We start from the raw sequence: 25,950 nt of genomic DNA on the forward strand, positions 1-25,950 counted from the left end.
AACAAAGTGATGACATAATGATAATGTTTGGTAACTAGTGTTATAGAAAAAACGCTAATGGCCTAATTACGAGTTCGGTGGACCACAGGGCTGCCAAACTTGTGGTAGCAGTTGGACTGCCGAAATCCTGGTGGTCCAACCACTGGATTACGATCCTTGCGGTTTGGAATGCCAGGAGACTACCGCCTCTGCTAAGACCATGGATCCCGATGAGTTTGTGGCGGTCAGAATAGTGGTCAGCCACGGTGGTGCCAAGTTCGGCACTGCCATGCTGATCATGACTATATTTTCAGACAGCGTTTTCCGTCATGAAAAGGCTGTTGGAAGGCTGCTGGGGCCCAGAGAGGGCATGTCATGGGTAGTATCATGGGTAGTGCATGGGCCCCCTGCCAGCGCCCTTGGAATGCGCAGTCTGCAATTGCAAACAATGCATATTCCGACAGTGCTGTGTGCGATGATATTAGCCTCAGCTCCCTGAGGGAGCTGAGGCCAATGCTGCCTCATTTTTTCCACCAGACAGACAGGCGGAAACGTCCTGATACTATGCCTAACTCATAATGAGGCCCTTAGCAATTTTCACATTGGTTATAGAAGGTCAGAACAAATATGACACATCCAGTAAATAATTGTACCCAAACACTCAATGATCTCTAGCTTCCTTTTAGTTTGTCTGAGCTATAACATGAGTGGGGTAGGGGAAAACAGGGGGAAAATGGTCTGAGTTTTACTTAAGCCCCATCTACCTTGTGTTAGGTCTGTGGGGAGTCAACATTTGTGCATGCACTTGCACTATCTAGATCTTTATACAAAGTAAGTGATTGTGTGACTTTCACGGCCAGTTGCGAGCCAGTGGCTGATCAACAAAGTAAGTACAGGAACGCCCATAGCAGTGCAGCCTTGGGCATAAAGGGGCAGTTATTGTAGGACAGGAAAAATGTATTTCACATTTCACACCAAGACAGTGGTTTATCTTGGAGGCTCTTGAGCTCTTCCTTTGCTATGTACAGGTCATGAATCAGTTCAATGCCTAAAGCTGCAGTTCTCTTAGCCCTCCCCCTTTTCCACTTTCAATCTCTTCTCACGTATTCACCATCAGCACATACTCCTACACCCATTTTCCCCTGCAGCTTCCATTCTTCACATCTCCCCCTGAAATTCTAGCTCAACTTATCTGAAAACCTTGTATATCTACGCAGAGTCATCAGCAACCAGATTTTCAAGAGTTGAGGCTATTATAGTAAAGGGTGACTGAGGAGCAATGCACCATAGTGACAGAGGTAGTGAGTGCAGCCGCCCTAGACTGGACAAGCCTGCCTAAACAAAAAAGTATTTAATTCTTTCCTGAACCTAGCAAGGGAGCCGATCATCCTTAGGTGCATGCAATTCAAACACTCAGAGAAAGAGCTCACATGGTGGGTGATAGACATTGTCAAAGCCACAATAAGATCTTCAAATATCCATTGTATATTGACGATCAAAGAGAATCGCTAGATCTGGAAATTGAAAAGTGTGAGAAAGGGCCTCAATATCTCTGAAGAGTCACAAACACTAGCTTCATTATGAACACACAGTAAAAAAAAACTCTAGCCACACTATGAATATAAAGCTATACGAAATTAGGTAGGGAACACATAGCAGGGATCTAACAGGCTGTGTATAATGTTCTTGTGTCACGTAGGAAGTCACTGATCCATTGACGACTGAATTTGTTTAAATATCAGATTATATACGCACCAGTAACTTAAACATTTGTAGGATATACAAGTATATTGCTGATGGAATTCATGGGCTGTGTTTTATGTCATGTAAGGATGCATTGATCCATCAACCGTTGATCATCTTTATGACAGTCAAAAACATTGTTGCTATAGATTCTCTACTCAATACTAGGGACATTGAATACTGAGTCCTTTTTAGGTTGAGTGTAGCGTTCGACGTGTTGTATACTTTTTAAGTATACTTGTACTGTGGGTTCCAGTCATTTCATTTGTTGGTTCCACTGTCATTCAAAAATCCTTGCTTGCTAGTGGTCAGTTCTGCCTCTTGTCCAGCCTTTTTCTCTTTGGGAGCATCACAAACTACTGTATAATTACGCTAAGTCCTGTTTATCTCTTCTGAAGGGGACTTTTTCTTTCAGTATTGGCCTGTTTGTCTTACACTGTGGGTGTATAATCAGTCCCTCCTCCCCACCAGCTCCCTCTGTAAACATAAACCAACAGCAATGGGGGGGGTTTTCCAGGGCCAGCTCGCTCTCACTCTCTTCTTCTTGTTATTTTCAGTCTGTGTGGCAAGAAAAGTCCAGTCAGTAATTTACAACGCTAAGAGTTCTAACTCGAGCAAACACCAGACTATTGCTTTCCAAATGCTTGTCTTTTTTTCGCAGCGCGATCTCGCTTGGCAGAAGTCGAGCGCTTTGCATGACATCAACCCTGTTACATAGTTAATTGCACTTTTGACGGTTACGTAGATAATTGCACTTTTGCCGATAGGTTTCACTACATGTGAACTGTAGCAGCGTGATCGTGCTTTTTTTTTCTCCATTTAATGTGTCTAGAAAAATCCAGTTGTTTTGTTGCTGTTAAACACATTCCCTCAAGGAATCCATTTGGCGGTCTGGTCCGAAGCCCTTTGTTCGTTATCTAGTTGCCATCTTTTGTCAATGTGAACTGAGCAACCCCAAACTCCAAATAAAGTGCTTTTAAACACATGCTGCTCCAGTTCACACTTCTTTGCGAAAAACCTCCCACGCATCTGCATTCTTTCCAGGATACTTTTATTTTTATTCATTAATGGAAAAACGAACAAATCACATTTAGATAAACATGGAGTATTTTATTGGATTTGCTGGTTCAGGTGCTATTTAATAATTTATTGATAAAAAATACCTACCATTTTGCCGAACTATATTGCAAAAAAAAAATTGCATGGGAATTGTAACCACTTTTCTAAATACAGCTTTGTTTTGCACAGGTTTTACCTTTCTCTGTAGATTTGATTGTTTCAATTAAATGTACATTCTTTGCGAAAAACATAGGTGTACTAAACAAATACACATGAAAACGTGATTGGGTGTCTACGTGTTGTTTCTTTTTAACTTAGGAAATACATGGTATGTTTAGTTTGATTTGCTGTTTTTTTGGTTCATTTACTTTTCTAATGGCGACTCTCCTTTTAATCCACGAGAGGAGCGCTTTTTAAAAAACATTGCTATTGTGGAGCTGAATTGGTAGTTTTTAACTCTTTATTTACGGTCTCCCTTCACGACAGATTTGGGTGCCTACGCTTTGCTTTTATTTCACTTTTTACTCTCTTTCTGTTTTTCTCCCTTCTCTCCCTCTCTCTCTCTCTTCCTCCTTTCCTTCTCTCACTCTCCCTCCTCTCCTTCTCTCTCTCCCTCTCTCTCTGGCTTTCTCTTCCCTTTTTTTCTCTCTCTCCTCTATCTTTCTCTCACTTTCTTTTTTTCTCTCTCTCATTTTGTCTCTCTATCTCTATTTCTCAGTGTCTCTCGTTCCTCTCTTTCTTCCCCCTCTCGTTCTTCTCTCTATTTTTTATTTTTTATTCTTTATTTTTCTCTTTTTTCTATCTCTCTCTTTTTACATTTCACTATAACTCACCCTTTCTCTCTTACGTTCTCTTTTTTCTCTTTGTCTTTCTCCCTCCTCTCTTTCTCTCTCTTCCCTTTCTCCTCCTCTCTCTTTCTTCCTCTTACTTTCTTCTCTCTCTTTCTGATACCTCTCTAATTCTATCTCTCCCTCTCTTTATCTCTCTCTCTCTGAGTTCTCTCTCTCTCTCCCTCACTTTCTTTGCTCTCTCTCTCCCTGTCTTTCTCTCCAACTCTATCTCTCCCTTTCTTTATTTCTCTCTATCTCTCTCCCTCCTTTCTCTCTCTAGCCCCTCTTTCTCCCACCCTCTCTCTTGCTCTCTTCCTCACTCTTTTTTTCTTTTTCTCTTTCTTCTCTCTTTGTCTTTCTCTTTTTATCTATTTCTCTTTCGCTCTGTCTTAATCTTTCTCACACACTGCTTCTCTCTCATTCTGACTCTTCTCTCTTTCTTTCTCTCACTTTCTTCTCTCTCTCCCTCTCTGTCTGACTCTCTAACCATGTCTCTCTCTCTTTTCTTACTACATTTCTTTTTCTTTCTCTCTCCCCCACTATATCTCTTTATTTCTAATTGTATGTCTCTCTCCTTCCTCCCTCTCTCTCTCTTTGTGTCTTTCTAGCTCTTTTTATCGCTCTCTTTCTTGCTCTCTCCTCTCTCTTTCTATCCCTCTTTCTATATTTGTCTCTAACTCTTTCTCTCGCTCTCTATTTCTCCCTCTATCTGTCTCTCTAACTCTCTCTTTCCCCCTCCCTCTCTTCCTCTCTCTTTCTATCTCTCCCTCCTTTCTCTCTCTGTTCTCTCTTTACTTCCCACTCTCTTGCTCGCTCTCTCTCTCTCTTTTTATCTGTTTCTTTCTATCTCACACTCTCTCTGTCTCCTGTACCAACTGGGAGTAGTTTCTGTTTTAAGGGCCTTGTTTAAAAAAATATTCCAGTAAGCCTACTAGCCCGTTAGTTATATGCAGGGCCATTGGAATGATGTGGCAGGAAGGACCAAACTATGCGGCAGGGTTAACCAATTAATGTGGCAAAAAAGTCCAGTTATGCATTTACAATGCCAATAGCTCCAACTCAATTAAATGCGACACCTATTGCATTGCAAATGCTTGTTGAGATTGTTTTCCTTTTCTACAAAGTATTATTGAAGATACCGATGGATAAACAGTTATAGAAATGTTTGTCTGTTCTTTATAAGGACCTGCTGTCCCCTTTGATTGTCAATACTGTTGGAATATGAAAAACCGATGTGATAAACACATGTTTTGCTGTAGTCTAATTTATATTACAATGTCTGTCAAACGTGGTTTCAAAGTATACAAAGGAAAAATATATAGGAAACGAAAAATGCAACTGTGCACTCTTTTGGTGATTAACACACGATATACGGCGTTCATCATGCCGACAATTAGCGTCTTGATAATCCCAAAAACGTATTACTACCGGTAGTCTCTCAGCATTTTTAAGTAGCCCCGTTTCCCGCGCGCTTTCTAGGTGTCGGTATCGACAAATGCTGAGACATTGAACTTTGCAGAAGTCCACATTCATGTCAAAAGGTAAGTCACAAATACCAGATAATGTTTTGCATCTTGAGAATTTACATTTAGTACATGCCTGCCTGATTTATCGTTATTTTTTTCTAGATTTAAAGTGTTGGGCTGAATATTTACACAGTCCGAGAGTAAATGCTCATTATTTAGCTTGTATTCACCCAGGCTACATCATGCTGTTTAGAACTACCTTTATGTTTGTATTTTCCTTAACACTTTATACCAAAAGAGAGGCCGTACTTGACAGTATGTGCAGCGACGTTATTGATTCTAGTACAAACAAGCAGCAGTGCCGTGTTAATAAACGGGACCAGCGCGTTGAGTAAGTAAACCAATCTAAATGTATTGCTCTTTGACCCTGCAGGAAAATACTTAACAACTGGTGCAATTTTACATTTTTCTACAGCCGGATATTACAGCGCCTACGAAAATCAATGAGTAATGACTTGTCAAGAGACGACTTCATAGCATATCTGACCATTTACTTTAAAGAGACTATTCATTTTCATACAATTTGAGTAAGTCTTTATATCACACATGCGTTACAATTAAGCGCATCCGTCAATCAACATACTTCGCTTGATAATATATTTGTCAATAATCTTTAAGGCTTCGGACTCACCGGCTGAAGTATGGACAGCGTCTCCATTGCTCTTCTGACCAACGCTGAGAACAACTGTGGTTTATGGGAAGCCGTTCATGTCAAAATTACAGCTCCCCAAATTGAACACCTCATGGAATGCATAGCGTGTTGCAAAATTAATATGACATACACCAGAAAGAATGTACTATGTGTCAAAATAAATATGATACCTGGCAGAAGTGAATCTGACTTGAACCAAAACAAATATGAAACCAGGCAAAGTGAATATGCTACTTAGTGATTATTATGAATAACGTACACTCCGAGTTGAATAAGAGATATGCTGAAATATATATCAATCTTACTGAAATAAATATGGTCCTCACTGTAAATAATGAAGCAATCACTAAAACACATACAATATTTGTCAAAAAGAATGAGGCATTTCTTGAAATGACTGACATATGGCAAGAGGAATATGACAGACATTGTAATGAATATGACTGCTTGAAATGTATATAAGGTACTGAAATGAAAATGCATTATTCTGAAAGGAATATAGGGGGTCTTTCTGACCCTCGCGGTCCTGGACCGCCAAGGTCACGAATGACGGAAGCACCGCCAACAGGCTGGCGGTGCTTCAAATGGAATTCTGACCGGGGCGGTAAAGCTGCGGTCGCCCTGCCGGGGCCGGCGGTATTCCGCCGTTTTTGCCCCGGCTGGGAGAATCCACCAGGGCAGCGCTGCAAGCAGCACTGCCCTGGGGATTCTGACCCCCGTACCGCCAGCCTGTGTCTGGCGGTTTTCACCGACAGGAAGAGGCTGGCGGTAAGGGGTGTCCTGGGGCCCCTGGGGGCCCCTGCACTGCCCATGCCAGTGCCTAGCAGACAGTGAAAAGCGCGATGGGTGCAACTGCACCCGTCGCACCGCCGCAACACCGCCGGCTCCATTCAGAGCCGGCTCCTGTGTTGCGGCCTCATTCCCGCTGTGCCGGCGGGCGCTAACTTGGTTATGTTGGAATGGGGACCGCGGAAATTTGGCCGCATGGCGGCCAAATGGCGGTCTCCGCCTGGCGGGCGGCGGTAGCCGCCCGCCAGAGTTGGAATCACCCCCATAATGTTCAATGAACATTACATTTATAAAAAAAATTAATATGGTTTGCGTTGAAAGTAATATGATAAACATTGACCTGATTATAATATGTGTTGCAATTGGTATGAGTCATGTTAAAATCAATATCATGTGTTAATATGAATGAGACATCTATTGAAAGGAATATGACACATGCTAAGATGAATATGCCATGAAATGAATATGAGCCCTTGTGAAATTAATTGAACATGCCTTAAACTGAATATGACCCAAGCTGACATTAAAATGAAACTTGTCAAAATTAATGTTATGTTTTAAAATCAATATTATACACAGCGACATGAATATTGCATATATTGAAATTAATTTGACCTATGTTGAAATGGATATGACCCATATTAAAATTATAATGTCAGGTGTTAAGATGAATATGACATCCACTGACACAAATATGCCATTCATTTAAAGCAATATGACACATGTTAAGATTTATATGAACCATTTTCAAATAAATATGATATCTGATGAAGTTGATATGACCTGTATCAAAATTAATATATGACATTCATTAAAATAATATGACACTTATTGAAATGGATATGAAACTATATGAGATAAATATAGCATGCTTTGAAATGAATAAATCACATATCGAAATGAACACAAGCCATGTGTAAATTAAAATCCTCACTTTTGAAATATGGCTTGTCTTGAATCGATGTTGATTTGCTTTAAAATTATCAATACATATTGAAATTAATATTAGATATCCTGAAAGGATATGATATGAACACAAATTAATTAACTACAATAAATATATGTTTTTGACTATGTGCTACATTTAGTTTTTGCCGGCTTTTGGATTTTGAGCACTTTACCACTGCTGACCAGTGCTAAAGAGCAAGTGCTCTCTGTCTAAATTGACCTGATGATTGGTTTATCCATGATTGGCATAGTTGTTTTACCCGTAAGTCCCTAGTATAGTGCAACATGTGTGCCCAGGACCTGTAAATCAAATGCGACTATTGGGTCTGCAGCACTGATTGTGCCACTCACATGAGTTGCCATGTAAACATGTTTCAGACCTGCTACTGCAGTGTCTGTGTGTGCAGTTTTAAACTGCCATTTCAACCTGGCAAGTGCACCCACTTGCCAGGCCCATACCTTCCCTTTTTCTACATGTAAGGTACCCCTAAGGTAGGCACAAGGCAGTCCCATGGGCAGGGTGCAGTGTATTTTAAAGGTAGGACATATACCAGGGTATTTTACATGTCCTGATAATGAAATACTGCTGTAGGAAAGTACCATCTTCCTTGGCATGTTACCCCCATTTTTACCTGTATGTCAGTATATTTTTGCTTGTCTCACTGGGATCCTGCTGGTCAGGACACCAGTGCTCATAGTTTATGGCCTAATGTGTATGTCTGTAAAGTGCTTGACCGTGTCACTGAGGCTCTGCTAATCAGAACCTCAGTGCTTAAGCTCTCTCTGCTTTTAACTTTGTCACTGTAGGCTACTGACTTCATTTACCTATTTCAATTGTCACACTGGACCCCCCTTATAAGTCCCTAGTATATGGTACCTAGGTACCCAGGGCATTGGGGTTCCCAGAGATCCATATGGGCAGCAGCATTTCTTTTGCCGCCCATATGTAGCTCAGACAACACCTTGCACAGGCTGCCATTGTAGCCTGAGTGAAATAGTGCACACACTCTTTCACAGCCATTTTCACTGCACTTAAGTAACGTATAAATCACCTATATGTCTAACCTTTACTTGCTGAAGGTTAGGTGCAATGTTACTAAGTGTGAGGGCACCCACATAGTTCAGGGCCATTTCCTGGGACTTTGTAAGTGCGGGGACGCCATTATACGCGTGCACTACATATAGGTCAATACCTATATGTAGGATCACAATGGTAACTCCGAATAAGGCCATGTAACATGTCTAAGATCATGGAATTGTCCCCCCATTCCAGATTTGGTATTGGGGAGCCAATTCCATGCATCCTGGGGGCTCCAGAATGGACCCCCAGTTCTGCCAAACCAGCTATCTGAGCCTTGCACTACAGCTACAGCTGCTGCCACCTCACAGACAGGGTTCTGCCCTCCTTAGGTCTGAGCAGCTCAGTCCTAGGAAGGCAGAACAAAGCATTTCCTCTGAGAGCAGGGTGTTACACCCCCTCCCTTTAGAAAAAGATGTTACAGGCTGGGGAGGAGTAGCCTCCCCCAGCCTCTGGAAATGCTTTGAAGGGCACTGATGGTGCCCTCTTTGCATAAGCCAGTCTACACCAGTTCAGGGACCCTTTGTCCCCTGCTCTGGCATGAAACTGGACAAAGGGGAGTGACCACTCCCCTGTCCATCATCACCCCAGGGGTTCATGCCCATAGCTCCTCCACTGTGTCCCAGACTTCAGCCATCTTCCTTTGTAAGGTGTGGGGGCACTCTGGAGGGCTCTGAGTAGCCAGTGCCAGGAGGTGAACTCAGAGACCCCTCCTGATAGGTCCTTACCTGAAAAGGTAGGCAATCTCCCTCTCAGGGCTATTTAGTGTCTCTCCTGTGGATTCTCTTCAGATTCTGCTTGCAAGTTTCCTTCAGGAACCCTCTTCAACTACTACTTCATCCTCTGACCTCGGATCAACCGCAGCCTGCTCCAGGAACCGCTGCAACAGCAACAAACTATCCACAAGGGATACTTTTCTTCTGCAACTTCAGCTCCAGCCAGCAACTGCAACAGTTTCCACAGTGTGCACGCTCTGGGGACTTCCTTTCTTCATCCTGCACTAGAAGGACCTAAAAAATCTCCCGTGGGGTGATGGAGTCACTCCCCTGCAGGCACCTTCCAAGACGATGACTGGTACCCTTGGACTCCTCTCACAGCAACGAGTGTGCTCCTAAGGACACATAGGGTGGACCCCATCGACATAGGCTGTCCTGAGGTTCTGCTGATGCAATTTGGTTGAGGTAAGACCTTGCCTTCCCTGAGATCGGTGGTACCCCTGTGTACTGAGTCTTCTTCACCTCTGAGTCCTCTGTGCACTATTTGCAAAACTCCTTTGTGCACAGACAGCCTGGCCCAGGTCTCCAGCACTCCATCCTGCGATGCTCAACTCACTGAGTTGTGCTGCACCAACTGCGTTTTCCACCTCCTTTGTCCCCATGTCCTCGGACTTCCGTCAGTGCTGCCTGGCATCCTAAGGGCTCTCTAAAGTGCTGAGAAGCCCCCAGGTCCCTCCTGGTTCCAGCCAGCGCTATTTTGATGCAAAATGCATATTTTTATAACCAAGGCTTGTTGGTGACTTTTGACATGAAATCACGTCTGCATCCATCTTCACGTCGTGGGACATCCTTTGCATCTTGCAGGAACCCACTGGCATCCTCCTAGGGTGCATTCCTGCAGTCTTCATCCAACCGGGGACTGTTCTTTTGCACCCTCTTCTGGGTTGGCAGGGGCTCCTGTCCTTCCTGGAACTTCTTTCGACTTCTGGGCTTGGTCCTAGCCTCTTGCAGGTCTTCAGGTCAAGGAATCCAGCAGTTGTTGTTTGCAGACTTGGTTGGTTACTGCAATAATCCATATCACAAGGTGTAGTGTGTCCTAAGGAAACTTGCAGTACTTTACTCCTGCTTTTCTGGGCTCTGGGGTGGGGTAATTTACTTACCTTTACTGTATTCTTATCCCCCAGCAATTCTGCACACACTACACATTTTTCTAGAGGGGAATTCGTGATTCGCATTCCACTTTCTTAGTATATGGTTTGTGTTGCTCCTAGACCTATTTTCTCCAATTGCATTCTATAGCATTTCCTATTGTTTGCACTATCCTATGTCTAATACCTTACCTTATTTTGGTGTCTAATGCATATACTGTGTATAATACTTACCTTCAGAAGGAGTATTGCCTCTAAGATATTTTTGGTACTGTCCCCCCCAAATAAATACCTTTATTTTTGGTAACACTGAGTATTGTCTTTACTTGTGTATAAGTACTGTGTAACTATAAGTGGTATTGCATGAGCTTTGCATGTCTCCTAGTTCAGCCTAAGCTGCTCTGCTATAGCTACCTCTATAAGCCTAAGCTGGTAGAACACTACTACTTCACTAATAAGGGATAACTGACCTGGTATAAGGTGCAAGTACCCAATGTACCCACTACAAACCAGGCCAGCCTCCAACATTGGTAGTGCAGCAGTGGAATAAGTACTTGCAATTGCTTTACCACTTTGTTACCTGTGCTTTTCACAAGAAAAGCTTGCTCCAATCTTCTAACTTTCTAAAAGTTCTGTTTAACTTTGAAAAAGTTTTTACAAAGTTCTGAAAAGTTTTCTTCTTTTTTCTAAAAAGTCAGCTCTGTTATTCTACTAACTTTTGTACTCACTTTTCCTAAACTTTTTTCTTTCAATATGTCTTCTATAGATGCTACCCCTAGAGTTGTGAAAACAACATATGAAAATCTTAACTTTAAAAGTTTGAGGGGTCTCTGTATTGAAAGAAGTTTGGGGATTGGGAAGAACCCCAATAAGGAGTTCCTCTTAAATCTTCTCCTCCAAGATGACCAGAGACTCAGCACTGGTCCAGATCAGACAGGGGAAGAGGTAGAGGATGATTTTTACCAGGAAGGTTCGAAGGAGCAAACTGACAATCCTGGGGACGGTACTTCCACAGACCTATCTGTCAATAAGTCACTTAGTACAACTGGTAGTGGGAAGGGTTCACACACAAGTAGGGTTCTCTTCACCCCTAGAGGCCAGGTCACTAGAGTGGCCCCTGTTGGAGATAGATCTACCTCTGCACACTCTCACCTTACCTCTGTCTCAGAGGCATCCCACAATTCTAACCCTGAGAACCAGTACCTACATAGAGAACTCAGAAAGCTGATGTTAGAGGAGGCCAGACTGAGGCTAATGCAGCAACAGTTGGCCTCAGACAGGGAATCCCTGGCTGTGGAGAAAGAGAGGCAGGATTTGGGGTTAGTTCCCCATGGTGGCAGCAGCAGTTTTAGAAATTCAAATGTTAGGGAACCTTCATTTGACTCTAGAAATCTGCACAAAGTTGTCACTCATTACAAGGATGGTGATGACATCTACAAGTGGTTTGCTGCACTTGAGAGGGCCTGTAAAGTTCAGAGGGTCCATCATGTAGAGTGGTTATCCTTGTCTGGCAACGGGAGAGACAGACTTCTTATTGTCAGAGAGGATGATGCAGATAACTATAAAATTCTGAAAAAATGCACTCTTGGATGGTCTGGGCTTAACTACTGATCAGTACAGACTTAAGTTCAGAAAGACCAGAAAGGAGTCATCACAGGACTGGACAGACTTTGTAGACTGTTCTATGACGGCCCTAGAAGGTTGGTTAAATGGCAGTAAGGTGACAGACTATGAAAACCTGTATAACTTGATTCTGAGAGAGCATATTTTTAATCATTGTGTGTCTGACTTGTTACATTAGTATCTTGTGGACTCAGATCTGACCTTTCCCTAAGAATTGGGAAAGAAGGCAGACAAATGGGCCAGAGAAAGAGTGAGCAGAAAACCTCATACAGGGTGTGACAAGGAAGGCAAGAAGAAGGATGGTAAGCCACATGACAAGGGTGGGGACAAAGATAAAAAATCATCTCTTCATCAGGCCCACAAAAATCCTCTGGGGGGGTCCAAATCCTCTTCTCACAAAGATAAGAATCCTTGGTGTTATATGTGAAAAGCCAAAGGCCATTGGGCAACAGACAGTCATTGTCCAAAACGAAACACCAAGGGCCATATTTATACTTTTTGACGCACAACTGCGCCAACGCAGTTGTGCGTCAAAAATTTTAACGCCGGCTAACGCCATTCCAAAGCGCCATGCAGGCGCCTTATTTATGGAATGAAGTTAGCCGGTGCAGCTGACTGGTGTGCGTCATAAAAAATGACCCACACCAGGCAGCGCCGGTGTAGGGGAAAATGGAGCTTGGGCGTCAAAAAATGGGGCAAGTCAGGTCTGAGGCAAAATATTGGCCTCAACCCGATTTGCGCCATTTGTTTTGACTCCCAACCCCCATTGAAATGACTCCTGTCTTAGCACAGACAGGAGTCATGCCCCCTTGCCCAATGGCCATGCCCAGGGGACTTCTGTCCCCTGGGCATGGTCATTGGGCATAGTGGCATGTAGGGGGGCACAAATCAGGCCCCCCTATGCCACAAAAAAAAAAAAAAATACTTACCTGAACTTACCTTAAGTTCCCTGGGATGGGTCCCTCCATCCTTGGGCGTCCTCCTGGGGTGGGCAAGGGTGGCAGGGGGTGTCCCTGGGGGCATGGGAGGGCACCTCTGGGCACCTTCCGAGCACACAGGTCCCTTAACGCCTGCCCTGACCAGGCGTTAAAAAATTACGCAAAAGCGGCTGGACGTCATTTTTTTTGACCCGCCCACTCCCGTGCGTCATTTTTGCACGGGAGTTTAAATAAGGCGCCCATGCCTTGGAGTCATTTTTTAGACGGGAACGCCTACCTTGCATATCATTAACGCAAGGTAGGTGTCCACGCTAAAAAATGACGCAAACTCCATGATCTTTGGCGCTAGACGGGTCTAACGCCAAAGTATAAATATGGAGTTAGCTTTGCGTCGGATTTGCGTAAAAAAAAAACGACGCAAATCCGGCGCAAACAGAGTATAAATATGCCCCCAAACATCCCACCACCACAACCCCACCTGCAACCACTAGTGCCCCTAGTAATAGCAGTGGTGGTGGGAAAAACACTACTAATAGCCAATCAAAGGGTGTAGCTGGCTCACCATTGGTAATTTAGTTGGGGTTGGTCTAGTTAAGGAGATCACTGAGGCTGTTTTAGTCTCTGAAGGTGGCATTTACCTAGCCACTTTAGTTGATTGACCCCTTAATTTGGTTAAGTACAAGCAGCTACCCCTGATTAATGGTGTTCAGGTTGAGGCCTACAGGGACACAGGTGCCAGTGTCTCCATGGTGATGGAAAAACTGGTTGCCCCTGAGCAGCACCTACTTGGTCACCAGTACCAAGCGACAGCCGCCCATAGCAACACTGTAAGCCACCCCATGGCTGTTGTGAACCTCAACTCGGGGGGGGGTTATGGGTTCAAAGAAAGTTGTTGTAGCCACTGATTTACCTGTAGAATGTCTGCTAGGCAATTATTTGGAGACTTCAGCTTGGGCTGAAGTGGATTTGGTGGCTCATGCAGCAATGCTGGGCATTCCTGGGCATATATTTGCTCTTACCAGGGCTCAGTCCAAGAAGCAAAGTGGGCAGGGAAACTTGGATCCTGGAATAATGGACCAAGTGCTCCCAAAAACTAGGGGTAAGCAGGGCAAACCCTTGTCTACTACCCCTCCCTCCACAGATGGTTCCCCTTTTGAGGAAGAGGAATTCTCTCCCTGTGCAGAACCTACACCAGAGGAGCTGGAAGCTGATACAGCTGAGCTTTTGGGTGCAGGGGGGCTACCAGGAAAGTGCTGAGTTTGTCACAGCAAACCTGTCCCACATTGGAGGGCCTCAGACAGCAAGCTCTCAAGCAGCAAAACGGTATTGTCACTGACACACACAGAGTTTATTGGGAGAATAATCTCCTTTATATTGAAGCAAGGGACCCTAAACCTCGTGCCACCAGGAGAATGGTCATCCCCCTTCAGAGGGTATTCCTCCTATCTCGGGCTCATGACATCCCTTTAGCTGGGCATTTAGGCCAGAGTAAAACATAGGACAGATTTGTTCCACATTTTCACTGGCCCCATATATCAGAAGACACAAAGGAGTTTTGTTGCTCCTGTGTCACCTGCCAAGCCAGTGGCAAGACTGGTGGCACCCCAAAGGTCCCCTTGATCCCACTGCCAGTGGTTGAGGTACCCTTTGAAAGGGTAGGGGTTGATTATATTTGCCCCCCTTGACCCTCCAACAGCTTCTGGCAATAGATTTATCCTTCTGGTGGTGGACCATGCCACAAGGTACCCAGAAGTTATCCCCTTAAGGACCAATACAGCTCCTGCAGTGGCAAAGGCCCTCCTGGGAATCTTTTCCAGGGTGGGCTTCCCTAAGGAAGTGGTGTCAGACAGAGGTAGTAACTTCATGTCTGTATAACTAAAAGCAATGTGAAAGGAGTATGGTGTTACCTACAAGTTCACAACCCTTATCATCCACAAACTAATGGACTGGTTGAGAGGTTTAATAAAACTCTCAAAGGTATGATTATGGGACTCTCTGAAAAACTCAGAAGGAGATGGGATGTCCTATTACCATGTCTCCTTTTCGCCTACAGGGAGGTGCCCCAAAAAGGAGTGGGCTACAGCCCCTTTGAACTCCTATTTGGTCACCCTGTCAAAGGTCCCCTTGCTCTTGTTAAAGAGGGTTGGGAACAACCTTTAAAAAGGCCAGCAAAAACCTTCAGGCCAGCCAAGAGCTCCAAAAGCAATGGTTTGACCAGAAGGCTGTCCTGACAGAGTACCACCCAGGACATAAGATGTGGGTATTGGAGCCTGTGGCCCCAAGAGCACTCCAGGACAAATGGAGTGGACCCCATCTAATTGTAGAAAAGAAGGGTGAGGTCACCTACCTGGTGGACCTGGGCACTGCCAGAAGCCCCCTTAGAGTGCTTTATGTCAATCGCCTAAAGCCTTACTATGACAGGGCTGACTTAACCCTACTCATGGCTACAGATGAGGGACAGGAAGAAGAGAGTGACCCTCTCCCTGATCTCTTCTCCAACACAGAAGCAGAAGGAAGACTGTACAAATCTCCTTGATCAGTTTTCTGAACTCTTCTCACTCACACCTGGTATAACTACTTGGTGTGAACATACATTTGACACTGAGACAGTTTATCTGTCAAAAGTAAAATTTACAGGCAACCTAATCATGTCAGAGATTGCATAAAAGCTGAAGTTCAGAAAATGTTAGACCTGGGAGTTATTGAGCCCTCTGATAGCCCTGGGCCCAAACCGCATAGCAAAGAAGTAAAGAGAGAAATGCGGTTTTGTATGGACTATATGGGTCTCAATACATTAACCAAAACAGATGCTCACCCTATTCCCAGGGCAAATGAGCTAATAGATACACTGGCATCTGCCAAGTATCTAAGCACTTTTGATTTGACTGCAGGGTATTGGCAGATCAAAATGTCAGAAGATGCTAAAGGAAAAACTGCATTTTCTACCATAGGAGGTCATTATCAATTCACAGTCATGCCCTTTGGTTTGAAAAATGCACCTGCCACTTTTCAGAGGCTGGTGGATACAGTCCTCCATGGTTTGGAAGCTTTTAGTGCAGCATATTTGGATGATATTGCTGTCTTTAGCTCCACCTGGGATGATCACCTGGCCCACCTCTGGAATGTTTTGGAGGCCCTGCAATGGCAGACCTAGCTATCAAGGTTTCAAAGTGCCAGATAGGGCAGGGGAAAGTGGTTTTTCTGGGCCACCTGGTAGGTGGAGAACAGATTGCACCACTACAGGGGAAGAGTCAGACCATTATGGACTGGATCCCCCTACTACTCAGACCCAGGTCAGAGCCTTCTTAGGTCTCACTGGGTATTACAAGAGGTTCATTAAGAACTATGGCTCCATTGCAGCCCCTCTTAATGACCTCACCAGCAAAAAGATGCCTAAAAAGGTATTGTGGACAGCTAGCTGTCAGAAAGCTTTTGATGAGCTTAAGCAGGCAATGTGCCCTGCACCTGTCTTAAAGAGCCCAAACTACTCCCAAACATTTGTTGTTTAAACAGATGCTTCAGAATTAGGGGTAGGGGATGTACTATCACAACTGAACTCAGAGGGCCATGATCAACCTGTTGCTATCATTAGCAGAAAGTTGATCCCTAGAGAAAATCATTGGTCTGCCATAGAGAGGGAGGCCTTTGCTGTGGTCTGGGCACTGAAGAAGCTGAGACCCTACTTGTTTGGGACTCACTTCATTGTTCAGACAGACCACAAACCTCTATTATGGCTTAAACAAATGAAAGGTGAAAACCCTAAATTGTTGAGGTGGTCCATTTCCCTGCAGGGGATGGACTATACAGTGGAACATAGACCTGGGAGTACCCACTCCAATGCAGATGGACTCTCCAGATATTTCCACTTAGACAATGAAGACTCATCTGGGCCTTATTGTCCCTCATTTGGGGGGGGCGGTTGTGTAGGAAAGTACAATCTTCTTTGGCATGTTACCCCCATTTATATCTGTATGTCAGTATGTTTTTGCCTGTCTCACTGGGATCCTGCTGGTCAGTGCTCATAGTTTATGGCCTAATGTGTGTGTCTGTATAGTGCCTAACTGTGTCACTGAAGTTCTGCTAACCAGAACCTCAATGCTTATACTCTCTCTGCTTTTAAATTTGTCACTGTAGGCTAGTGACTTCATACGCCAATTCCAATTGGCACACTGGACCCCCCCCTTATAAGCCCCTATTATATGGTACCTAGGTACCCAGGGCATTGTGGTTCCAGGAGATCCTTATGGGCAGCAGCATTTCTTTTGCCACCCATAAGGAGCTCAGACAAACCATTTCACAGGACTGCCACTGCAGCCTGAATGAAATAGTGCACACACTATTTCACAGCCATTTTCACTGCACTTTAGTAACTTATAAGGCACCTATACGTCTGAGGCTTGCACTGCAGCTACACCTGCTGCCACCTCACTGACAGGGTTCTGCCTTCTTGGGGTCTGAGAAGCCCAGTCCCAGGAAGGCAGAACAGAGCATTTATTTTGGGAGGCGAGTGTTACGCCCTCTTCCTTTGGAAATAGGTGTTACAGGCTTGGGAGGGGTAGCCTTCCAGAGCCTCTGGAAATGCTTTACAGGGCACAGATGTTGCCCTCCTTGCATAAGCCAGTCTACACCGGTTCAGGGACCCCATGTCCCTGCTTTGGCGCAAAACTGGACAATGGGAAGTGTGGTTCTAAAAATTCTGGACCCATGTAATTTACTTTGCCACAGCAGTACGATTTTAGTATCAAAAGACCGATAATGACTAGTACACTAAGCATGAGCATTTTCGCTCAATTCCAGCAGCGTTTTCACCTCGAAATCGCCATTTTCGTCCTGCACTCGTGGCTCCCATTTTATACACGACAGCCATTTTAAAAGTTGCCCTCACATAGGCTTATAATACAGTCAGATTTGATTCCAAGGACACGTACACCTTGATTGACTTTTCTCTGACCTGGGCAAGCTGGAACCATTGCCTCAGGCCAAACCTGTTTGGTCAGTCCCTCTCCAGTGGCCGAATCAGATAGCATCAAGGCACACCAGGCCATAAAACCCTTATTATCGCTCACACACCCTGCCTAACTTGCTCACACCTGCACCTGCTCTTTTCTTCTTCTTACTTTACGAGGGGGAGGTGCCCGTTTTTATTGGGGGTCCACACTTATCTGATGTGAAATTCTAGGCCTTGCCGGGTAATTTATTATGGGCTGGATGACATGAAATATGAGGTTTCATCATGACACTGGTTTTTCCTTTGTAGTGAAAACATGTGAATGACCAACCAAAATGTCAAGAATGTTTGCCTGAAGCTTAAAAAACTGTATATAAGGAAACCTGATTTTGCATTGACACACAGTCTCCTGAGAACATACAAATCGTGCTGTTGTACTTCTAGGGCACTTGTCAATTGGTTGCAGCCAATAAATTCGATCTTTGACTTCACCTAGAAGACTCTGAGTTTCTGTAGTCTGAATCAGGAAAGTACCCGAGGTCTTTGGGTGTACCCTGGCACCGCTGGGTTACCGGATCAGTACCGGTTCTGAAAAACCCAGTACCTCAGTTGGCGCCCAAACGTGGGGCGATACCAGCGGTACCGGTCCAAGCCTGAGGTCCGTGGGGAGCTTCGTGTGAAAATTCTGGAGGAAGGCCGCCACTTCATCGACCCCTGCATGTCGACGTGGTCCGAAAGTCTTTGTTGCGAGGTTCCCCGCTTCCCGACGGCTATGAAGGACTGCTGCCCTGGCTATCGCCCTGATTTGGACCCTTGATTTTTGGTAGAGCGAAACGATAAGACGAGTCTTCTGGTGACGTCATTGATATTTTCAGTTAAGTATAAGTGGAGCGTCTCCCAGTCCTTAGTTGGACACTTGGTTTGGTCCTTAGTTGGACACTTGGTTTGGTCCTTAATTGGACATTTGGTTTGGTATCCCTTTGGGATCACTTTGATTTGGAACTTGCAAGTACCAAAGCCGAAGGACTCGTGTATTCACGAGACTATCGTAAACGATAATCCTTTGAAGTTTGAAGCTAGACTAGTGAGCGAAGATGCCTGGTCTTAGCAGACTTGGAAATTTGTTTTGTCTTGGTTGTAAAAGGGACTCCCGGTTGGAGGACTCATGTCCGGTTCCTCCGATTGGAACTCCAACCTATGAACTATATGTGAAGCACGGAGTGGGCCCCATCACGTTTAATAAAGTATGGGTCCGCTATTCTTGGAAATAATTGAGAAAAGTTTTCTTTTTTTTCTTGTAAATATGACTTACAACTAGGATCTGCAAACGGTTCTGTAAGTAAATTGCGACGGCGCTATTTATGAAAAATGGCTAAAGCGCGCGGTATTATGTGTACTGAATGTTTTCTGTTTATATCTGAAATGAGCTCAATGTGTGTTTGTGGGTCTTCTTGAAGTTTACAGTTTGTTAAGTAAAATGTTGGTTAATTAATATTAAGTAGGAACTTAGAAAAAATCCAGAAATGAACCATGTGATGTGCTAACATAGCTATATGTTGCTCTTTAATTTATAGAATGAGCAATTGTGCACATATACAAAACTGCCGTTAAATGCTTAATAAATTAGAAAACACATTCAATAGATATAAATAGGGCCCCCCCCAAAAAAATAACGAAATTATCTATTTTCAATTCAGCCAGCACTTTCCCAGTTAAACATGGGTGGAATTTTGCATAACCTTCCTTTTAAATGAAAGTGGTGCAAAAATGTGACGCATTTCAAGTTAGGCTTATGCGCTTAGGCTTGTGAGTTAATGTATCCCAAATAATAGGCAAGGGATGCAGCTTGCTTTTATATGTGGAATTATCACAAAAAAAATAATAATTGGGTTTTTATTTTTTTTTAAAGAAAATTATTAATTATGGAAAAATTATAAAAAAAAATAAGTGCCTTTCAAAATCGTTTTTTAATATTTATAAAGCTTAATACCTATACTATGACCTCCTAACATTAAAATTTAATTCAAGTTATGTTGCACCACTAAAATGACATTTGTATGTGCAATTTTCCCTTGGCGCAGGAGCAAACAAGCTAATTTCTATAAAGTATAAGTTAATATTTTCAATGGCTGACTCATGGATTGTGTAATAGACATTCTGGTAATGCATATTATGCAAGAAAATTGTAGGATATTGATTTTTTAATGCCTAAAATATCAAAGTCGATTTTGGGCAAAAGCACTGTTTAAACTGCATTTTCTTTCATTCAGAGTACTTTTTAAAGTGTCTCAGGCTTCAGTAAATGCATACATTTAGGTTTGATATATATTTGCAGGTTGTGCCTTCTTATGATTCAATGAGTCAATGTGCCAGTACAAAGGCTTGTTTTAATATCAAGGTTGAAGGTTCTAACTTCAGCTGGGCCTACTGAGACGTTCATTCATTCGAAGTTGATGAAATATGTACCATTGCATGGGATTGCAACAAGCATTTATTCTAACAACTGGTATGTGTGTTATTAAGGTGTGTGAATTATTCACAGTAAATGTAGTTTAATAATCTGGAAATAGAGATGATTTTTTTTTACAGTGGAAATTGTAGGTGCCAAATTAATATGGAGTGTCAGTGTAACAATTTTTACTTTTAGAAAGGTAAAACTAAGGTGGCTTGATGTTGCGAAGTAACTGACAAGAGGGTAACAGTTAAGTAATGGAAATTTATTTTCATGTATTTGGTCCTATCATGAATTGTTCTTGCTGGTCCTGTATGTTAGACGAGAAACAGTAAAGTTATATTTGACAGCAGATTTCCATTGCCTGGTGATCTACTGTCAAAAGGAGGGTAAGGATTTTAAACCTGACAAATTAAACAGGCCCAAATATTGGGTTTTGGGCTGCAGGTTTACAGTGCATAAAGTACATGACATGGTGTTGTGTGCCACCGCTTATTCACACATGCTATTGTTTTGTCTATGCTTTTTGTGCTTGATACACAGCAAGTATATCTGATGGCTTGACGTTTTGTGCGTTTTTATTATTTTTTATTTGGTTTTTTTGCATGTTTGTTGCTGCTTTTGATACTATTACAAGCTCCCCTGTGTTGTGAGGGGATGGTCATGACGATGCCCATCGCTACGCAACAGTTGGTTGAACTTGTTCTGGTTACTAAATTCCACAGATAATGATATTTCATGCTGTGAACATAAAAGACAACACTTCACCAGTGAATGTCTATTTGGCTATAATGGTATTGAAGGAAAATAAAAAGAGATATACAGGATCAAAGTGTGTCACCTGCAGTTAGTCACGTTACTGCCCCTTCCCTTAAAGGAACAGGCAGCCCTACATTTATGTATCCTTGATTGGACCTAAGGATGAAATTATAGATCTGTGACTCAAGGTGGCCTAATTTCTATATTACATTAGTGAACGATATTGTGTTTCCTAAGTAGCATATGGCTTTCGTTCCTTAAAAGAAAACCAGGTTTTCATTTTTTCCTGAAGAAGGAACTGAAACATTAGCTAGGAGTACCGTATATGGTGTAGTCGCCAACGGTAGAGTTAAAATTTGTGTAACTTTGGCCTTTGTGTATCACCCGTACTCTTGGTGTTGTGTCACATGCCTGACTATCACCCAAATATTTTTTTTTGTTCTTTCTATAGATTTTTTCTTTGGTTACTTCCCCTGACCAATGTCGCACCATGCTTAGTTATTGAGATTTTAGCTATGTCCTAGTCCCATTTCTCTTTTTCGAATTCCTTTCACCAGTCAGCCCTTTTATTATTATTGATGTATTGTTCAGGTTCACATTTCCAGACTGCAGTGATGTACCAGGGACCCCCATGTTATGTATAATTCCCTTTGGTATGACCAGACTGGTTTTCAAGAATTTGCCTTAGGCCTGCTTCAATGTTTTCCAGCCTGACTGTCAGGGTAGCGATAGACTGGTTAACTGACTAAATATTATAGTAAGACAAGTTTTCCATCTCAATAGGAGATATCTTATGTTTACCTTTTTGAACATGACGAATTTTCAATGTCTATTTTAATTTGGTTTTCGGTTCCCTTCTGTTCCTGCTACTTTAATTTTTTGTGGGATCAGATGTGTCCTAATCATGCAAATATCAGGACCCTCTAGTTCTTGTCTTTTTGTTTGCACATTTGACTATTAGCCTGTGTATTGCATAGTGCACCTGATGCACAGTTTTTAAAGGAAGGTTTCTACATGTCCCTGATAATCGGTATCATGTGATTTCTCTATTGAGATGTTCTAAGGTAAGGAGGAACACCTAGACTTAATCATTGAGGCAAATATGTGTTTACCCCATTAGACAATGCCACTGTGTGAGGAAATCCATTCAGATAGAATTCTCATGTAGCTATAGATGGCAGAGAATAATGGAGAGAACCCAATTAAAGATGCTAGAGACCCTGTTTTGCCCTTCTGCCTTTGTCTTTGTATTTTATGCCCATGGTGTATGGCTACTCCTTTGAAGATTGCAGACCACCTGCTTGCAGTCCCCTTGTTAAAAACCATGAACTGTTTTTTTTACTAAATTGAAGGAAACTAACAACTGTGGCACATTTCCTACGTCACTAGATTCTGCGGGTATCAAGTCATAATAACCTGCAGGACATTGATTTAAGCCTAATTCCCATCAGTGACAGCTACAGATGAAAGACGGACGTCTTGGCCCTACAGTCTCAGCACCCAGAAAGTAGCAAAGCTGGACAGCGATCGCCAGCGCATGGTATCGTACTTGCTCCATCAGACGGCGTTGGACATCACAAAACCAAAGTTTCAGTGTAAAGGAGCTAAAGAGAAGGATTCCTGTTGTTGATGGCAGAGCTGTTTTGAGGTTTCATTTCTCTACCTGTCATGTGCTGGTAACCTCTGACAGTGTGCAATCCCTTGAGCACCTTGGCCTGAGTTTTGGCCACCCCCCCCTTTTCTTTGCTCCAATGGAAGAAGGGCAGTGCACCGGAGATTTCAAGTTTGGAAAAAGGCACTATATTGTGGTGCCCATGAAAGAGCAGTTTGAGCGTCCTCTGACACTAAATAATGAGTGTTGGAGTCTGAAAGTGCTGCTGAGCTTGAGCTATTTCCCAATTAATGGTGCTTGCCTCTGCACGAGACGATTTGTGCCCTTGATCAATGAAGAGCACATTGTTTGTAGTGTCTGCCACAGAGGAGAGACACTGGTGCATTGCTTTAAGACATTGAGACTTTCGAGTGAGCTGTGGGTGTTTGCCAGGAGGGCACTCCAACTAAGCAGTATTTTCTCACGAAGAGGCCTGAATTGAGAGGCCCATGCGAAAGAAAACAACAAAAGAAAATTTGATGGACAATAGAAGCCTGCCAGAGAGGCTTTTTGAACGGACTCTGGGCATAGTTGGTTTCACAAGAGGTTTCCGTGTGATTGTATAGACTAGGTGTTAGGAGACTGATTGTTTTGCTGGCATTGTTTTAAAGTACTATTCTGTTTAGTAAAAGCAGAATAAAGTCCATTTTCTGTGGAAAGAGTACCCCCTTTTCACCTTAGAGCATTGATGAGAGTCACCACTGTTCCACCTGAACATACAAAAATTACTGAAATGCAGAGGAGCCCTAAAAATGTTACTAGATAATTTTAGGATTTGCTTTTTGGTTAGGGTTGTGAAAAATTATTATTTCATAGTGGTCACTACTTTCTCCCGTTGTCTATATGTTCTTAATAACGTGTTTTCTAGTGTCTTTTAAACATGACGTTGTCATTTATGGGTAGGATTGTTTTTCTCTACTCAATTGACTTCTGCACCCACTTCCCAACCTATGTCTTTTCCTACTATTGTTTCTTTGCACTCTTTTCACCCTTTTCCTGAACATGAGCAGGTTAGAAGATCAGAATTCGTAAGCAATTCTTTTGTACAGCTTCTGCATCAACACTAGTTAGTAGTGAACATCACTAATTGTTGGGTGTGTGATCTTATGCCACCTACTGCAGATAGAGGTATTCCTTATTTTGTCCTGCCATATGTGGCCTTTTTGTGCTACTTCATGTTCAAGGAGACCTGTCCAGAGAGAGTTACCAAGTACTAGAATTTTGCTCCAGCAACATCTCCATGGCCTTATAAACATAGACCTGGACTCAGATTAGCATGAGAATAGGTTTATTTCCTATGTAAGGGCAAAAGGAGGGTTTGTGGTTCTAAAAATTCTGGACCCATGTAATTTACTTTGCCACAGCAGTACGATTTTAGTATCAAAAGACCGATAATGACTAGTACACTAAGCATGAGCATTTTCGCTCAATTCCAGCAGCGTTTTCACCTCGAAATCGCCATTTTCATCCTGCACTCGTGGCTCCCATTTTATACACGACAGCCATTTTAAAAGTTGCCCTCACATAGGCTTATAATACAGTCAGATTTGATTCCAAGGACACGTACACCTTGATTGACTTTTCTCTGACCTGGGCAAGCTGGAACCATTGCCTCAGGCCAAACCTGTTTGGTCAGTCCCTCTCCAGTGGCCGAATCAGATAGCATCAAGGCACACCAGGCCATAAAACCCTTATTATCGCTCACACACCCTGCCTAACTTGCTCACACCTGCACCTGCTCTTTTCTTCTTCTTACTTTACGAGGGGGAGGTGCCCGTTTTTATTGGGGGTCCACACTTATCTGATGTGAAATTCTAGGCCTTGCCGGGTAATTTATTATGGGCTGGATGACATGAAATATGAGGTTTCATCATGACACTGGTTTTTCCTTTGTAGTGAAAACATGTGAATGACCAACCAAAATGTCAAGAATGTTTGCCTGAAGCTTAAAAAACTGTATATAAGGAAACCTGATTTTGCATTGACACACAGTCTCCTGAGAACATACAAATCGTGCTGTTGTACTTCTAGGACACTTGTCAATTGGTTGCAGCCAATAAATTTGATCTTTGACTTCACCTAGAAGACTCTGAGTTTCTGTAGTCTGAATCAGGAAAGTACCCGAGGTCTTTGGGTGTACCCTGGCACCGCTGGGTTACCGGATCAGTACCGGTTCTGAAAAACCCAGTACCTCAGAAGGGGAGTAACCACTCCCCTAACAATCACCACTTCAGGGGTGGTGCCCAGAGCTCCTGCATTGTGTCCCTTGCATTAGCCATCTTGTTTTCCAAGGTGTGGGGACACTCTGGAGATCTCTGAGTGGCCAGTGCCAACAGGTGACGTCAGAGACCCCTCCGGATATGTGCATACCTGGATAGGTAGCCAATCCCCCTCTCAGGGCTACTTAGGGTCTCTCCTGTGGGTTCATTTTCAGATTTGGCTTGCAAGTTTTCACCGGGAATCCTCTGCAACTCCTGCTTCATCCTCTGACCTCGGATCAACCGCAGACTGCTCCAGGAACCGCTGTAACTGCAACAAAGTATTCAGAAAGGCTACTGCGACTCTACAACTTCAGTTCCAGCCAGCAACTGCAAATGTTTCCATGGTGTGCACACTCTGGGGACTCCCTGTCTTCACCCTGCACCAGAAGGACCAAAGAAATCTCCAGTGGAGTGACAGAGTCACTTCTCTGCTCCAGCAGGCACCTTCTAAGATGACAACAGGTTCTCTGGGACTCCTCTCTTGATGACGAGTGTGCTCCTTGGAACACAGGTGGTGGACCCCTTTGTCCTAAGGTCCAGCCGTCCAAATTTGGAGGAGGTAAGAGCTTGCCTTCCCCATTTGTGACAGTACCCCTGTGCAGCACGTCATCTTCACCTCCTGAGGCCTCTGTGCATTATGTGCAAGAATCATCCATGCATACCTGGCTTAGGTCCCCAGCACTCTATCCTGTGACACTGAACTTGCTGAGTTGTTCTCCGGCGGCATGGGACCTTCTTTTGTAGTGCTTCAGCAACCGGAATTTGCACCTTCTTTGTCTCCATGTCTTGGGACCTCTGTGGGTGCTGCCTGATCATCTATGGGTTCCCTCCAGTGTTGGGAGCCCCCTCT

This window comes from Pleurodeles waltl, chromosome 2_2 (assembly GCF_031143425.1).
Source record: "Pleurodeles waltl isolate 20211129_DDA chromosome 2_2, aPleWal1.hap1.20221129, whole genome shotgun sequence".
Classification (NCBI taxonomy): Eukaryota; Metazoa; Chordata; class Amphibia; order Caudata; family Salamandridae; genus Pleurodeles; species Pleurodeles waltl.